Raw genomic sequence first — 15,549 nt, 5'->3', positions numbered from 1 at the left:
TCTGTCTTTTATCCTTCAGGTTGGTTTAACTCAGAACATGGATATGAAGAATAGAAGGCAGAATAGATTCACAGAGTCTGTTCACTTTCCTTCTGTATAATGATGATTCTTCTTTCATATTGATTACCTTTCCTACATCTGGTCCAGTTCAGTCCCTCTTCAACCAGTGGTGAATGAATGCTTGCCAGATTGCCTCTCTCAAATCTCCTTTAGACATATCACTTGCTGAATAAATCCTTATTGGTTGATCTATTCACTTATATTGCTTTCATTGTCCTAGTCTCTGCCTCAAAACCCACACTGTCAAGTTTTTCAGTTACCCCAGTGAAAAATTGGAAACTCCTTAGAATCCAAGCTGGGATCACTATGTATAGGATATGGAGCCACCATATAGAAATCAAACACTCAAGGGAGTCTTCACATTTTTATTACTCAGGCCACTGAGAGCAGGACTTTGGAAATTATCAAGTCCACTATTTTCAATATAAGGATTAGAAAGGGGGGAGCTCATTGTTCAGAGTCACTCTGCTTATTAGTTGCAGAGCTGGAATTAGAACTTAGTTTCTGGATTCCTAATTTAGAGCTCTTTCCACTGAACAATTCCATCTCCTTTTCTAGTGCTAAAGTTTTAAATACTCAGAATTGTTCAATACCTTTAAACGGTTGAGTGTAAATTCCAAGGACCATTCAGCTTCATTCCTCCTGGGGTCACCCTGACACACAGCCTTAAGGCAGCCTTTTTCAGACCAACCCAGGGACCAAGGAAGCTATCTATGTTATTGAGTGTGGGTCCATTGGTTACTACAAGTATCTGCAGTTTTAAGGACTCTTCATGGATCACATTTCCCTGCAAGTTGCACTGCAGTGACCCAGACACAACACTGACAGCTGTGGAGTAAATAAATAAAAACAGAGTATTTTGATCCGAATGGGGTGGGGGAGGGGCCAGTGAGCTGTTGGGGACACAAGGAGAAAGGGGCAGACAGAATGAAACAGCCACAGCTGTGAAATGAACAGATGCTGGCCAGGAGAGAGGGAGAGAGTGAGAAGGGAGAGAGAAGATTAGGGTTCTGCCAATGTCAGAAATGTTGAAGCTCTTGGAAAGGGATACACATACTTGGGACAGGTGGGAAGTGTTTACATTAAAACCAGAATATCAAATGCCTTCCTAAATGCTAGCCAGATTGTTAAAGACCCAGGCTGACCCAAAGGAAAAAGCTGCAGTGCTTGCCTAAGGAGCTCATTAAAGAGAGAGCTTCCAGAATTCTTTATATTCCATTCAAATTGTTGGACATCAGCTGTATGTGGCTGGATACCAGCTGTGTACATCAACACATTATGCTCTCGGCCAGTGGCTCTCAGTGTGGTCCCCAGAACAGCAGCAGCAGCATCACTAAAGAAATTGATAGAAATGCAATCTGTGGGACCCATTCAGATTTTTTTTTTTTCCCATAGCATGCAGAGACTTGATGTGGGATCTCAGCTCCCAGACCAGGGATTGAACCCGAGATACAGTAGTGAAAGCATTGAATCCTAACAACCACTAGGCTATCAGGGAACTCCTGCCTTCAGACCTATTGAATCATGAAAGGTGGGGACAGGGCCCCTATTCTGTGTTTTAACCAACCTTCCAAGTGATTCCAATGCTCAAGATTGAGAACTTCTGCTCTACTTGAATAATACTGCTTGCTTCCTCAGGATTCTCCATAAACCCATCACCCCAGCCAACAGACTTTCCTGAAATTGCCAAGCACAAGTCTCTCCACAGGGGCAACAGAGGCAAGAGACTTATGTTATGGCCTGTACTTCCAACAGCTGGGACAATATACCAGCTAAACCCACAGAATAAAACCCTGAAATCTGTGCATTGAGATTCCATTTAGTGAATGGTGTCTGACCCAAGATTGACCCAGTGCAAGGTCAGCAGGCTCAGCCTCCAGGCCATTTTAAACAGCCTCTGCAGTGCCTTTCATTTAAGGAGTGCATACCCTTGTCCATTCAGTTATTGAACTTGAATGTCTAGAGGAGATTTGGAAAATTTGGTGGAAGGAGGTTCAGTTTAACATGAAGAAAGATGCATTCTCTATGCCTTGACATTATTTTGGGGCACTGGTGACAAAATGACTGGGAGTCAAAAGATCCAATTTTTAGTGCTACCCCTTCTACCTCTCTCTGACCCTTGGACAGTCACTCGGACCCTCCCATCTGTACTTTCCACTCCTATAACATCAGGAGCTTGATTAGAGAGGATACTTAAGATCCCTTTCTCAGCTCACAGATAATATCTCTGCAGTGAAGCTGGCTGGTTAGTAAAGCCAATTAGAGCAATTAATTAGGTGAGGCTCCTAAGTTCAGTTCTCTGTGTGGTCTGCAGGGCTTGGCTCAGTACCATCCATCCTCCTTTAATAAACATTGGTTTCCAAAGGATTCTGGATGACATGGCACCAAGATATGGATCACTGCTTCAGAGAGAGTGGCTTAAAGTACATATAGCTCTGTACGCAAGAGTGCCAAGGTCTTGACTGGGAGGATTCACAAAATTATTATTAAAAAAAAAAAAAAAGAAAAGAAAAGATCTTAAAGGTGGACTAGGAAGGAGTTTCTGAGACCAGGAAACTATCACCTGATTTCCTGGGATTCTTTCCACGAGGTTTTGCCCATATGTTAAACACTTCAACATAACTATGACAGAGGGGTCTGTCTCCCTTTGCCAAAAGACACAATTCCAAAATTACAGAATGTTAGCGCTAGGAATTCCTTAGAAAGGAGAAAGAGTGGGGAAGAATAATTATTTAGTACAAATTCTGTACCAGAAACCGTGTCAGTGCTTTGCTATGACTGTTTTGCCACATTGAGGAGCTCTGATCCTACCCTCCTCCTTCCCTTAGTGGGAAACTTTTCTTTTTTCTCAGAAAAGACACCTGAGGTGATAGGTCACACTGTGTCTTTGGAGCAGACCTAGGATGAAATTCTCAGTCTGGTCATCTCCTCAATCGCTTTCATTCCCTTTTCTCATCAACTCCCAAGCCCACTGTCCTTCCCATCCCTGCCAGAGCTCACTATCATCCAAGAAAAATTTAGAATACAGAAGTAAGAAAACATGGTACAGAAAAATTCTTTTGACTTTGTCAAAATTCTCTTACTTCCACTGGCTGAATTATTTCTACAGAATTCTTTTTACTTCTACTGACTGCTATAAACATAACTGTATTTTAAAAATCGGGAATAGTGATATTCCCAAGGATAGTTAAGGATTAGCTCAAAAGAACACCCATGCGGTATAAGGAATTCTAGTGTGGATTTCCAGAAAGGCTTACTCTTGCAGATTTTGGGAATCACAGTAGCCAGAGTTTGTAGCTATGGTGTCCCAGGAATAGAAACACATCCTGATTACTTACTATGTGTTATCCACTGTGGCATTACCTAATTTAACACTCAAAGTCATCCATTGAGGGGAGGTAGGAACTATTACAATTCCCACTTCAGAATGAAGAGACTGAGATTTTGGCAAAGGTACACAACACACCTGAATTTAAACAGCTTCTGAGTGGCCAAAGCAGCTTTTGAACAAACTTTAAGTAAATCCATAGCTTCTAACCCCTATTCTATACTCCTCTTGGAAACAGATGGTGTTAATACCTATGCTGTCCTGCAGTGTTTACAATTGTTAATACCATCCATCTTTTTTAATCCTCATAAAAATGTGTGAAGGTGTCATGGTAGCACCTGTTAAACCCCATGTAAGGGATGAAAACACTGAGGCCTTGTAAAGTTAAGGGACTGGTCTCAGATTGTACGGGTATAAAGTGCAGAAACAGAACTCCAGAACCTAGAACATTGCATTTTCCCTCCCACTGCAAGATAAGCCCTAGATAACCAAGCATAGGATGGTGGCAATGTATGGCCGAGCTTTCTTCCAAGGCATTGCATAGGGGGCTAAAGATCAATCCCACTTGCCCCTGGGGGAGATGGAAAAGGGGGGCAAAGATCCCAGAAGCCATGGCAGTGATGTAATACACTCCCAATGCTTGCTACTCTCACCAGAAAAATCCTGTTATTCCTCTAAATACAAGGGGGAAAATGAGAGTGGAAATCACGGAAGACAGCTATGCTTCCTGATAACCTGTAAGTATCTCTCCTTCTTTGGCTTCTTATTTTTCTGTCTATAAATGGACCAGGGGATTTTTAAGCTCTGACCTCTGCTGATTCCACTGGCCCTGGGCAGTCAGATTAGAGTGGAGAGTTAGGACTCCTCTGCTGTCCCCTTAGTTACAGGGTCATAGCTGCCATTCCTACTGGTTTCCCATCAGGTGCCACACCCTCCTCTAGCTGTCTCTGATGTATGTGTTCTTATCACACTTTTTGGCAAAGTATGCCTCATGGTCTGATGCGTCCATGTCACACACTAAAGGACATTTCAAAAACAGAATAGCAATAATCATCTTCACTTGAATCCTTGACTGACTGATTTTTATATAAAGAGAAAAATCCCTTTTTTTTTAATAAGCAAATTTACAGTTGCTGGACTTATTCCTAAAAACAAAACAGACAAAAATGTAAAAAACAGAACCAAAAGAGAACAGAAGAGTTTATGTGACACAGTTCTTGAATTATTCAAATTCTGGTTTAATTGGAAAGTTTTCATTGATTATTAATGGAAAGTAAAACTATCTTGCAATTACTCCATTGCTGCTTTAAAATACATGGAGGCTTATTTTTTTCCCATATGTTCCTATTTATTGGCCATCAAAAGCTTTTTGTAAAGACATAGATTTTGACATGAGTACTATACAAAAGGCTAAGCTCTAAGCGCATAAACATAAATGAGAAGCTCGAAGTACAAGAGCTGATTATTAACTTTTTCTCTTTTCTTTGACCTTAGGCAAGACTTTTGATATCTCTGCTCCTCAGTTTCCATGTTTGTAAAATGGGAATAACAACCTCCTCCTTGCTTCCTTCGCTATATCACAGAATTTTTGTCAAGAGTAAGAGAAGTCATTTATAATTTAAAAATTTGGAAAACTATGGGATGGTACATGTGTGACATTTTTCCTCTGATTATATTTATTTCTCTTTTTAACCTCCTTCTCAAGCTCTACTCCATGTACTTTGAATCTGCCATCATATTACAGACATTGCTCTCTTAAGCTGTTTTATGTCCTAGATTATTTGACCATTTAGCTTGATGATTGCAAAAGTCTTTTCAGTATTAGTATTTATTTTCTTGCCTTTGGTTACCTTTCACAGTTATTGTTATTTATTTTTTCCATTACCTATAATTCGTTACTATTATGTCATTGTTTCAAAAACTGGGCATGCCAGGTGCTAAGTTTTATTAAAGGTGAATGTCTTAATATTGTGTTTATTTGCTAATGATTAAAATAGCCATTTTTCTTTTTATTTATGTCTCTGTTATGTTATGATGGCTTTCCTTTTATTGAAAATATCATATTCAAATTTTTAATCTGCATATTTGTTCACACTACCCCACAGTGTCATACCCAAAACATAATAGTAAAGTCATTACTACAGCAAAAAAATGTTTTTTTTCTTTTTGTATAAAGGAGGTAGAAATCACTGTGGGACACTTTAGATGTTTGCCTGCTATAGCCATCTTAAACTGACTGAATTAGCGATTATACATATTCATACCCACACAAAAGGTAAAATAATGCCGAATGGCAACAGAAATTAAAATTATTTGACTTATACAATAGTGGCAGGTGTAAGATTTTGGAAATGTTTTCGTTTCTCTGAGCCTCAGTTTCTTGTTATTAAAATTAGGTTAGTAATACTCCTTGTATATGCCCTATAGGCAACTGTGGTGAAGTTATAACAATGGGTGTAAGTGCCATTGATAAGCTGCAGAAAGTGACCAGAACTGAGAGAATGTGTTTCTCAAATTTGTTGGCTGCAATGGTGTTTGCAGGTAGAGATGAGCCAGGGACCAGGGCCGACATTCACAGTCCATGAATCATTACTCAAATTCTCAGTCATAAAGTCAAGGGCAAGTCTGAGCTATTCTTTGATTTGTTGTGGTTTTATGCCCTTTAAAGCCACGCCTACCTATATAGGAACCAAGAACTAATGAGAAACTCGTTGAAATGCCTGTTCTGTTGGGTACAGCAACCTGGGGCCCAACCCTTTCATGATGAACCCAGGTGGATTTTGTTAACGGTTTGCATCTGGTTTCCAAACTTGCCCTCACATAACCTGGGAGTCCTAGTTCAGCCTCCAACTTTAATGAAGACAGAAACCTCGCATACCAGGGCAAAAAACCATTCTTACAAACCTCTCATAAGCACAGCTTGGGTGTCCAAAGCTACACAAAAGATGCTAGTGTTGCAGGGGTTTAACAACCAGGCAGAGGCATTTAGATCTCACCCTGGGCTCATTACCATAGCCCAATGTAAGAACACAGAGACCACAAAATTGCTGTGTGTACTGCAGCACTGCAGTAAGCTTCAGCTCCTGGATCATCGTAGGGCCAGGGAAATGTTAAAAAGCACAAGGCCTCGGGTAGCCTCTGGGGGAACTACTGGAATGTTGTTTATCTTCAGACCGCAACAACTGGTCCAGTATTTCACAACAGGAAGGTCTGTCCTGGGGCTCAGACGTCGAAGGCTTAGAGAAGCAAGGCCTGAAATAACCCCCCTTCTCTTCTACCTTCTGTCTCCCCACCCTCCTGAACCCCTCTCCCGCCCAACAATTCATTAAAAAAAAAAAAAAAAAAAAAAAAAAAAAAAAAAAAAAAAAGGCACAGCCTGGGCTGCGACCTTGAAATAGATACAGCTTTCTGAGCAGCTTGCAGTGAATTTAATACTCTGGCTGGGCAGGGACACAGCCTGATGCAACAGGACTTTAGGTGAGAGGGAAACTAGAAACTATGCCCTTTTTAAATTATCATTATTATCTTAACCCCTTGGTTCATAAAAGTCTCCCTTTCTTCTACAGCTTTTCAGAAGTTCAAAAATATTCTCTTTGATCTCTGTAAGAGAAAGGAGAAATTTGATCATGATACAAATTCTAAAATGATAGTTCCTGGCAATTTTGTTTTAGCTCCATGTGACCTGTGAGAATTCATTTTAAAAAAAAGTAGCTCAGTGATCTTGGATAGATCCATTAACCTCTTTAAGACAGAGTATGAACATTCAGAGGACAGATGACCAGAGCCTATATTTGGATCCATGAAGTGAAGAAAGTGCATGAGCTTTGCAAGTCTCGGCTCCAGAGACCTCTGAATCTCCCCAGCAAAGAGCACAGAACTCCAAAGACTCAGTGGTTGTATTGTTTAAAACAATGGGAGCAGATTATTGTTAAGAAAAGAATCGTTATACATCAGACCATTCCTGAGCTTTTTGAGAGTTACAAGAAAGACCCATTGGTCTCTGTTATTTATGATCGAATTTCATCACTTCAACCCCTTTTTGCACAACTTGCTTCAACTCAGCGTATCTTTCCTATGAAGGAGAGGAGGAAGAGAGCTGGATCCAAGATAAATCTTCTTCTGGAAAACCCAGAGTGGAGAAGCCCTTGACCTGAAGACAGATGACTAAATGATAATTGTTTAAGAAAAATGTAACTACTTCATGCCCAGCCCCTTCTTGGTCACATTTAACCCTTACCATTCTGGCAGGTAATAGTGTACCTACTTCTGGTACACCTACCATGCCCAGTCTTGCATGAAAGACAAATAATACTTACATTTTGCACTCAAGAAAGGCACAGAGAGGAGTTCCCATCATGGCTCAGCAGAAACAAATCTGACTATTATCCATGAGGACTCAGGTTTGATCCTTGGCCTCGCTCAGTAGGTTAAGGATATGGCATTGCCGTGAGCTGTGGTGTAGGTTGCAGACACAGCTCAGATCTGGTGTGGCTGTGGCTGTGGTGTAGGCCAACAGCTCCTATTTGACCCCTTGCCTGGGAACCTCCGTATGCCGTGGGTGTGGCCCTAAAAACACAAGGGAAAAAAAAGCCATAGAGAGAAGAAATAGGTTAAAAAATATCAACTCTAATATCAGGCAAAATAAAAATATAAGCAGCAGGTGATGGCGATGGAATGCAGAGGAAACACAAATAAACTCTGGTGGTGGATGTTTAGAAGGCCATCGTGAAATCTGTGCCACATGACCTGAATCTCAAAGGACAGGCAGGCTTGGAGAATATAGGAGTGAGCTCATTTCAAGCTAGAGTCAAACAGAAAGAGCAAAAAAAGTGTGAAAATATGAGTGATACATGTGGAAAACAGTGAGTGATTAGTGAGAGCATAACGGGCTGTTGACCACACCTTCCCATCCTTCCAGAAGGACACCCATTTGCAAACTGCCCTATAATACCTATGAAGTGGAAGCATTCTTATACGGATCAGCATAGTCAGGATATTAAAAATGCAGACCTGAGGGACCAACTGCCTGGTTCAAAGGCTAGCTCTGTCACTTCCCCTTGTGCTACTATAACCAGTCACCTAACTTCTCTGGACAGCAGGTTATTAATCCATAAAATGATAATAATAGCATTACCTGTTGTGAGATTTAAATAGTGAAAGTTATATAACATACTTGGCACCATGCTTGGCACATAGTAAGGATTCGATGTTACTGTTTTTATTATTTGCCTTATTTGGTACGCATACTAAGTGCCAAAGAATGATCCATTCCTAGTCTTGGCCCCAAATTTAGAATAATGTTTTGCACAAAAATAGGACTTCTATAAACACTGAAACATTCATTTCATAAGTGGAAGAGTGCACATCAGCTCTAGACTTTCGTATTACCAGGATTGGACTTTGGCTCATGTCATTGAGCTCTACAACTGTCTTAATACCACTCTTTTACAGATGCTAGCAGACATTCAGGTTGCGGGCTGTGCATTCAGGTGGACTGCTGGAGCGTGCAGATGCCAAGACATAAGCAGGGCATTCCTTGGTCTGAGGCTCTGCCATTGCCTGGTCTTTCCCTCTGGAGGATATTTACTTGGTTTGTGACTAAATTCCATCAATTGTAAAATAAAAATACTTACAGTGACCACTTCATAGGGTAAACTCATTAGATAACTACAAAAACCTCTTTGAAAAGGCATTTGGCTAAAAAAACCTGGCTGGATAACAAGGTGTCCCAGGATGCCAGGGAGAAATGCAAGAAACAGCAACATATGAAACATTCCACTTTTTCAACTCCTTATGTGATTTCTTAAATTCTGGACAAGTTCAGAACTAAGGATGAAGAAGAAAAACCAAAGTTAGAAGCTTTGAGATAATCGAAGTTTTCCGATGTTAACAATGTCAATACAAATACATAGAATATATAGATATCTAGTTCTTTTTCTGTCTTTTTAGGGCCACACCTGCAGCATATGGAGGTTTCCAGGCTAGGGGTTGAATCAGAGCTGTAGTTGCTTGCCTACGCCACAGCCACAGCAACTTGGGATTCGAGCTGCACCTGAGACCTACACCACAGCTCACGGCAATGCCGGATCCTTAACCCACTGAGCAAGGCCAGCGATCAAACTGGTGTCCTAATGGATAATAGTCAGGTTCATTAACCAATGAGCCATGATGGGAACTCCTAGATTTCTAGTTCTTTTGGATGAGGAATTGGCTGCATTAAAAAATGCCTTCCTTCCTAAATAACATTAAGGTCAGCTAAAAAATTCAGTACCAGGGAGGAGTAAAAGGTAAGGATGCAACAACAACAATAGCAAAAAAAAAATCCTGTGGAATGGATGGAGATTCCAGAGGAATAAATGTAGAGGATTTTAAAAAATGCTTCATACTAATGGCTTTTAAAACATGTGACTATTTCTGTATGATAGATCCTAAAGAGTAGACTTGCTAAATAAAAAAAGAATGAAGTTTTAAAACAAATAGATACTGTCAAATTCTCCTTTTAAACTATTGTAGCAAGTTACACTTACACTTTGTGCCTAGGGGTGCTGTCTCTGCCATCTTTGCCAGTAGAGTCCACGGATAAAAGAATAAGCTGAGGAGTTCCCGTCTTGGTGCAGTGGTTAACGAATCTGACTAGGAACCATGAGGTTGCAGGTTCCACTGGCCTTGCTCAGTGGGTTAAGGATCCGTCGTTGCCGTGAGCTGTGGTGTAGGTCGCAGACACGGCTCGGATCCCATGTTGCTGTGGCTGTGGTGTAGGCCAGCGGCTGCAGCTCTGATTAGACCCCTAGCCTGGGAACCTCCATATGCTGTGGGAGAAGCCCTAGAAAAGGCAAAAAAAAAAAAAAAAAAAAAAAAGAATAAGCTGAAAATTCAACACAATCCATCTATCATCAGTTAATAGAGCAACACGTTTTAGTTTAGTAATCAGGAGTTATGGTAGACAACTGCTCCACAGTAATAAGAAATATCACTAATGTACACAGCATAATATATCTCAAAATAATATACTGAATAAAAAAAGTCATACAGGAGTTCCCTGCTATGGTTCAGTAGGTTAAGAATCCGACTGAAGCAGCTCAGGTCGCTGCAGAGACAGGGGTTTGATCCCCAGCCAGTGCAGTGGGTTAATGATCTGGAATTGCCCCAGCAGCTGCATAGGACAAGCTGCACCTTGGATTCTGTCTCTGACTCTGGAATTTCCACATACTGAGGGCACAGTCATTAAAAAAAAAAAAAAAAAAAAACAGAGAGAAGTGATACAAAAAATAATACGTATGATTCCATTTACATGAAGTCCTAGGAAAAAACCAAAACTATTCATAGTGATATAAATCCAAGGCTAGAAGTGAAAGTGCATTGTCTAAAAAGTGGCATGAGGAAATTTCTTGGGTGGATGGAAATGTTCTTTATCTTGTTTGAGGTGATGGGTACATAGGTGAATATATTTGTCAAAATACTAGTTATATCGCAGAAATTCAATTAAAAAGAATAAGACAAAAAGAGGGAGGGCACGATCCCCAGGATTCAAATTTGGTCCAGATTCTCTCTGACCCTGGATTCTAGTGTCTTTTTCCATCACAACAGCTTCTTTTAGATAATTTTATTTTCACTGTATAGTTTTTCTAAAAGTTGACATCTCAACCACCAGAGCACACCTAGACTCTTCCAGGGTTGCCAAGCAAGTATATTAACTTGGTCTACAATCTTTCACAGCCAATGCAAATATAAAGGTGTTACATTCTGTGCAAACACAAGTGCTTGCTTCCCTGAAGCAACCACACGAGCCTTGGGCTATGGGAAGGCATCAGGATGTCTTCCTTCCTCAGTATCATGAGCTTACCTTGGATTTGTCTCTCACTGACCTCTTTCCAGGTACAGAACCCTTTGCACTTATCTCGCAATCTTTTGATTACATTCTCTTATGGTCCAAGGATCTTCCCCGCAAAATGGAAATGACAGAAAATATAAACAGATCTCTAAATATGTGTTCCTGTAGTGTTTTCCCATGGATTATCTTGTTGTATCTTCAACAACTCTGTGAAATAAGAATGTCTCCTATTACTTTCAGGATATTAAGTCCAACTCTTAGGGTTAACACACCAAGTCCTTTAAGATTCTGGCTCCATCTTACCTGTCTGGCCTCATCTCTAACCTTCAACCCTCTTCATCCACCTAACTTTTCCTCCAACCAGCCTGAGGTGCTAAGCCTTCCTATTTTTCCATGCCCCCAGACCTTGATTTGTGTTAGTCTTCCTGCCAGACAAAATCTCCCATCTTTGCCTTCTTGTCTAAAATCTAATTACCTCTAAAAGTTGGCCTGTATCAACTCTCTGAAGTCAAGCATGGACTGCTCCCTGGGCTCTATTGTAACACAAAGCACAACATTCTCATTGTTAGTTTCCTGGATTTTCACTCCCTCTGTGAGCTCCTGGAGGCCAGGACATAGCCCACATTACCTTCTAAAGCCCACAGTAATTCCCATAACAGATGCTACATAGTGAGTACTAAAAAAAAGTATTGGCTGAATTGAATGGATATTAAATGTGAAATTTCTGGACAAAAAGAGGACTGCCCAATGACTGAACTCTGAGTTACAAACTCAAAGGAGGATATCATGCAACAGAGACAAGATCCTGATTCTGAGCTCCTCCATGAGTTCTACACATACCTTAATGGTGTGACTGTAGTCTTTTTGTTTGTCAAAAAATGTCTGAAGCCAACTTAAGGACACAGAGACTGTAATTCCGCTGTGTCGATCTCAGCTAAAACCAAGATGCCTTTGCATGAGACAGTAATCACTTAACTGCCTTGCATCTAAGAACACTAATATTTTGGTCCTTCCAGACAGGCTGTGGAATGTGATTAGGAGCCATCTGAAAAATGACAGCTCACAGTAAAATGAAGCTTTGTGGCCTCTTCTTCAATCCCAGATTCTGATCCTTTAAAACCTCCGTTAGAAACATTTTTTTCTTGCTTACGTTTATAAAAAAAGGGAGAATAAGAGCTCTCTTCTGAAACTATTCTTAACTGCCAAATTATCTAGTATTTATTTAGGCACTGTTCAAGTCTCTCTATTTAAAATAAACCTAAAATATTCCTATCTAATCAGCCAGTAAAAGTCTACACTAGATTTGTGACCAGTCATTAAACTTTGCCAAATGCATACAAACAGAAAATGACTTCATGAGTTTGGTCCTTATTTTTGGTCTTCCTATATCTTGCTGAGCCTTTATCAATAGTATTTGTCTTAGTCCACATTTTTCATGGTGCCATGATTAGCTAATAGAATCTCAGGTTTGGGCAGGAACTTGTTGTTGGATGCTTTCTGTACAGTTCTCTGCCGAATGGCTCTGGAGTTTGTTTGTAAACTCTGTCTACAGGGTGCTCACTAACTCCTAGGAGCAGTTCATCCCATCTTTGAACAACATTGTCAATTTTACCTTGTGAAATCATTTTTCCAAGAGCACCCATTACATTAGTCCTAATCTCTATCCTTTAGAGCACAAGTATGGGTTCTGTTTTGGTGCAGTGGGTTAAGGATCGGGAGTGGTCACTGCTGTGGCAAGGATTCAATCCCTGACCCAAGAACTTCTGCATGCTGCAGGTGTGTCCAAAAGAGAAAAAAAAAAATAGAGCAAAAGTATAATCCCTGCTCCATGCCAGCTCTTCAGAATGTGTGGAAATGATAGTGGTAATTCCATGAACTCTTCGCAAGTGACTCCCTCATAGGAGGTGGTTTGAGACATGCTCCCTGAAGATTTCTCTGATTGTTGATGTCACACTAGGGTCTGATCCCTAGATCTAGGACCTGCCATTCGGGTATTTTCTAATGAAATAAGAGAAGAACCATTGATTACCTGTCTTATCAGTTTATGTGAGCTCCACCACTCCTTCCTTGAATTTATATTTTCCACTCTGCATTCAAATGTACCTTTCAGGTTACTCTTTCATGAAGTTCATACATTCACTGTATTATCTTTCCTTCACTCATGCTATTAAAATGTGTAGCACATATGGTATTTACAACAGAAAACATAGATTCACAAGGAAAATTGTAATACATTTGCATATAATCTTTATTGAAGCCCAGTTTCTGCCTGGTGGCAAAAATAACAATGTTTACCATTCTGGATAAACTTAGTCTCTTTAAATTCCAACTGAGTTCATTCACATTTCTCTTCTGTTCTTTGCAAGAATGTATCTAAGTTCTGAGAAGGCTGATGTTACATCATGCAGAAAACCTCTGGACCAAAGCTCTATCAGTACAAGCTGTTATTAGCTGAGATGTTTTCATTTCTACCTTCCAGCTTTAATGCCCATGTGTTCTACTGCCTTTATTCCTCAATAACCCTGTCATTTGTTCACTAGATCCCACCTCCTCCTAAGAGTATAGATAGATATCCCATGCTTAACACATCCCATATCAATTCCTAATGTTCCATAACCCCTAGCCTTCTTTCTTAATCTTTCCAAACTCTGGAAATGGCAACCGTATTTTTGTATTTGCTCAGAACAAAAAACGTGGACTTGTTTGACTTTTCCTCATATTCCCATAGCCCATATCTATACAATAATAAAATGCTACTGTTCCAACTTCCAAATATGTCCAGAGTCCAATCACTTATGTTAATCTACTTGCAGCACCCCCATCCAAGCCACCATGATATCTCACCTGGGTTATTGCATTAGCCTCCTTACTGTTCTCTCTGTTTCCCCCATATATATCTATAAATGATTTTACTCAGAGCATCTAAAGTGATCCCATTAAAAATTAAGTCAGATCATGTTGCCCATCTACACAAAATAGTGAAAGACTTCCCATCTCACTGAAAGTAAGAGCCAAAGCTTATAGCCACATCCAAGATCTGGATGCACATGGCCCACCTGATCTTGACTTCCCTGACTCACTCCTAACATACCACTTGCAGGTATACTGGCCTCCTTCGTTCCTGAAACATGTCAAACATATCCCGCCTCAGAGCCTTTGCTCTGGATATTCTCAGTATCCCCAAGGTTCTCTTTCTCACCCTCTTCAGGTCTTTGCTCAATGAGACCATCCTTGATTACTATATTCAGAATCAACCACTTACCTCCAGCATTCTCCATCCACAGTATTTTTCAGCTTCTTAAGGATTCCTCTATCATGTCTATTTTCCTTCCTCTCCCTTTGCTCCCCATCCCCAAAATGCTTCATGAGGCAGGGATTTTTATGTTTTTTTATTATTATTATTACTGTATCTCAAGTGGCTAGAACAGTATCTGACATGTACTCAAAAACTCAATAAACACTCACGAATTGAAATGCCACAAATCTCTTGCCATATATTCCACATCATGTTCTGCTTTGACATTGCTTTTTCTCATCATGACATTTTTCCAGATCCTGAGATTACTGTCTCTGAACTCTCCAAAGAGATTCATAGACCATTTACCATACCTTCTATGCCACTCTGAGGTCAAGGACACTTTTGAGGCATGTCACTGGCGGGTTTTGCCCAGATGTGATGCAACGCCAATCCTTGTTCAGTGCTGCTCCCCTATGCTGCACAAAGTATCCTAGAACCTGCCAGAATCCATTTGGAAAGTAGGCTCCTGATCAGCTGTTAATCTTAGATCAACTCATCTAGGGGAAGTGTAGTACTTATCACTCATCTCCCAACTCTTTCAAGTTAACTGCTAAGGGGAGTCACTTTTTCAGAAACTTTCCTCAGCTTCTCACTAAAGCTTGTTCAAATCTCTTCCAGGATATTGAAGAAGCGGGGTGGCAAGGCCTGTGCTGGATGCATTCACATGTTGGTTGGCTAACCTGGAAAGTAGTGACCTCCTCCTGGGTGAAAAAAGAGGATGCCATGGAAAAAAGGGGGGGCACTGGAATATTCATGTGAGAGCTAAGGCAAATCTCCACCATAAAAGTGCCTTTAAACAAATTAAAAATTGAATTTGATGAGTCAATATTATGTTCCTTCCATACAGTTCATTATGGATCCATAAACTATTTCAATTATGCAGTGTTTTCACATCCCAATCTCAAAACCAGGTGAGTGAAGTCCCAGGATCGGGGTCAGACTAAGGTGAAATTTCATGATGGGAAAGACAATAGTATGGCTCTGATGAGAGGGTGTGATGGAGGAACTGGCAAAAAAGAGAAATCCCAGTGG

The 15,549-nt window shown here is 40.4% G+C and overlaps 1 long non-coding RNA gene across 3 annotated transcripts in view; it reads left to right on the top strand.

The window, feature by feature from the left end:
* LOC106505765 overlaps nt 1-15,318 on the top strand; it is a 57,607-nt gene extending 42,289 nt beyond the window's left edge. For 2 of the 3 annotated variants that reach the window (XR_001300483.2, XR_001300482.2), the window contains 2 exons: nt 4,045-4,125; nt 4,883-6,660. This is a non-coding gene — a long non-coding RNA (uncharacterized LOC106505765). Of the gene's footprint in view, nt 1-4,044; nt 4,126-4,882; nt 6,661-15,135 lie in introns of those variants that run through there. The other variant, XR_001300484.2, reaches the window with a different exon arrangement.

Source organism: Sus scrofa, chromosome 13 (genome assembly GCF_000003025.6).
Source record: "Sus scrofa isolate TJ Tabasco breed Duroc chromosome 13, Sscrofa11.1, whole genome shotgun sequence".
NCBI lineage: Eukaryota > Metazoa > Chordata > Mammalia > Artiodactyla > Suidae > Sus > Sus scrofa.
This window is presented reverse-complemented; position numbering and strand designations above follow the sequence as displayed.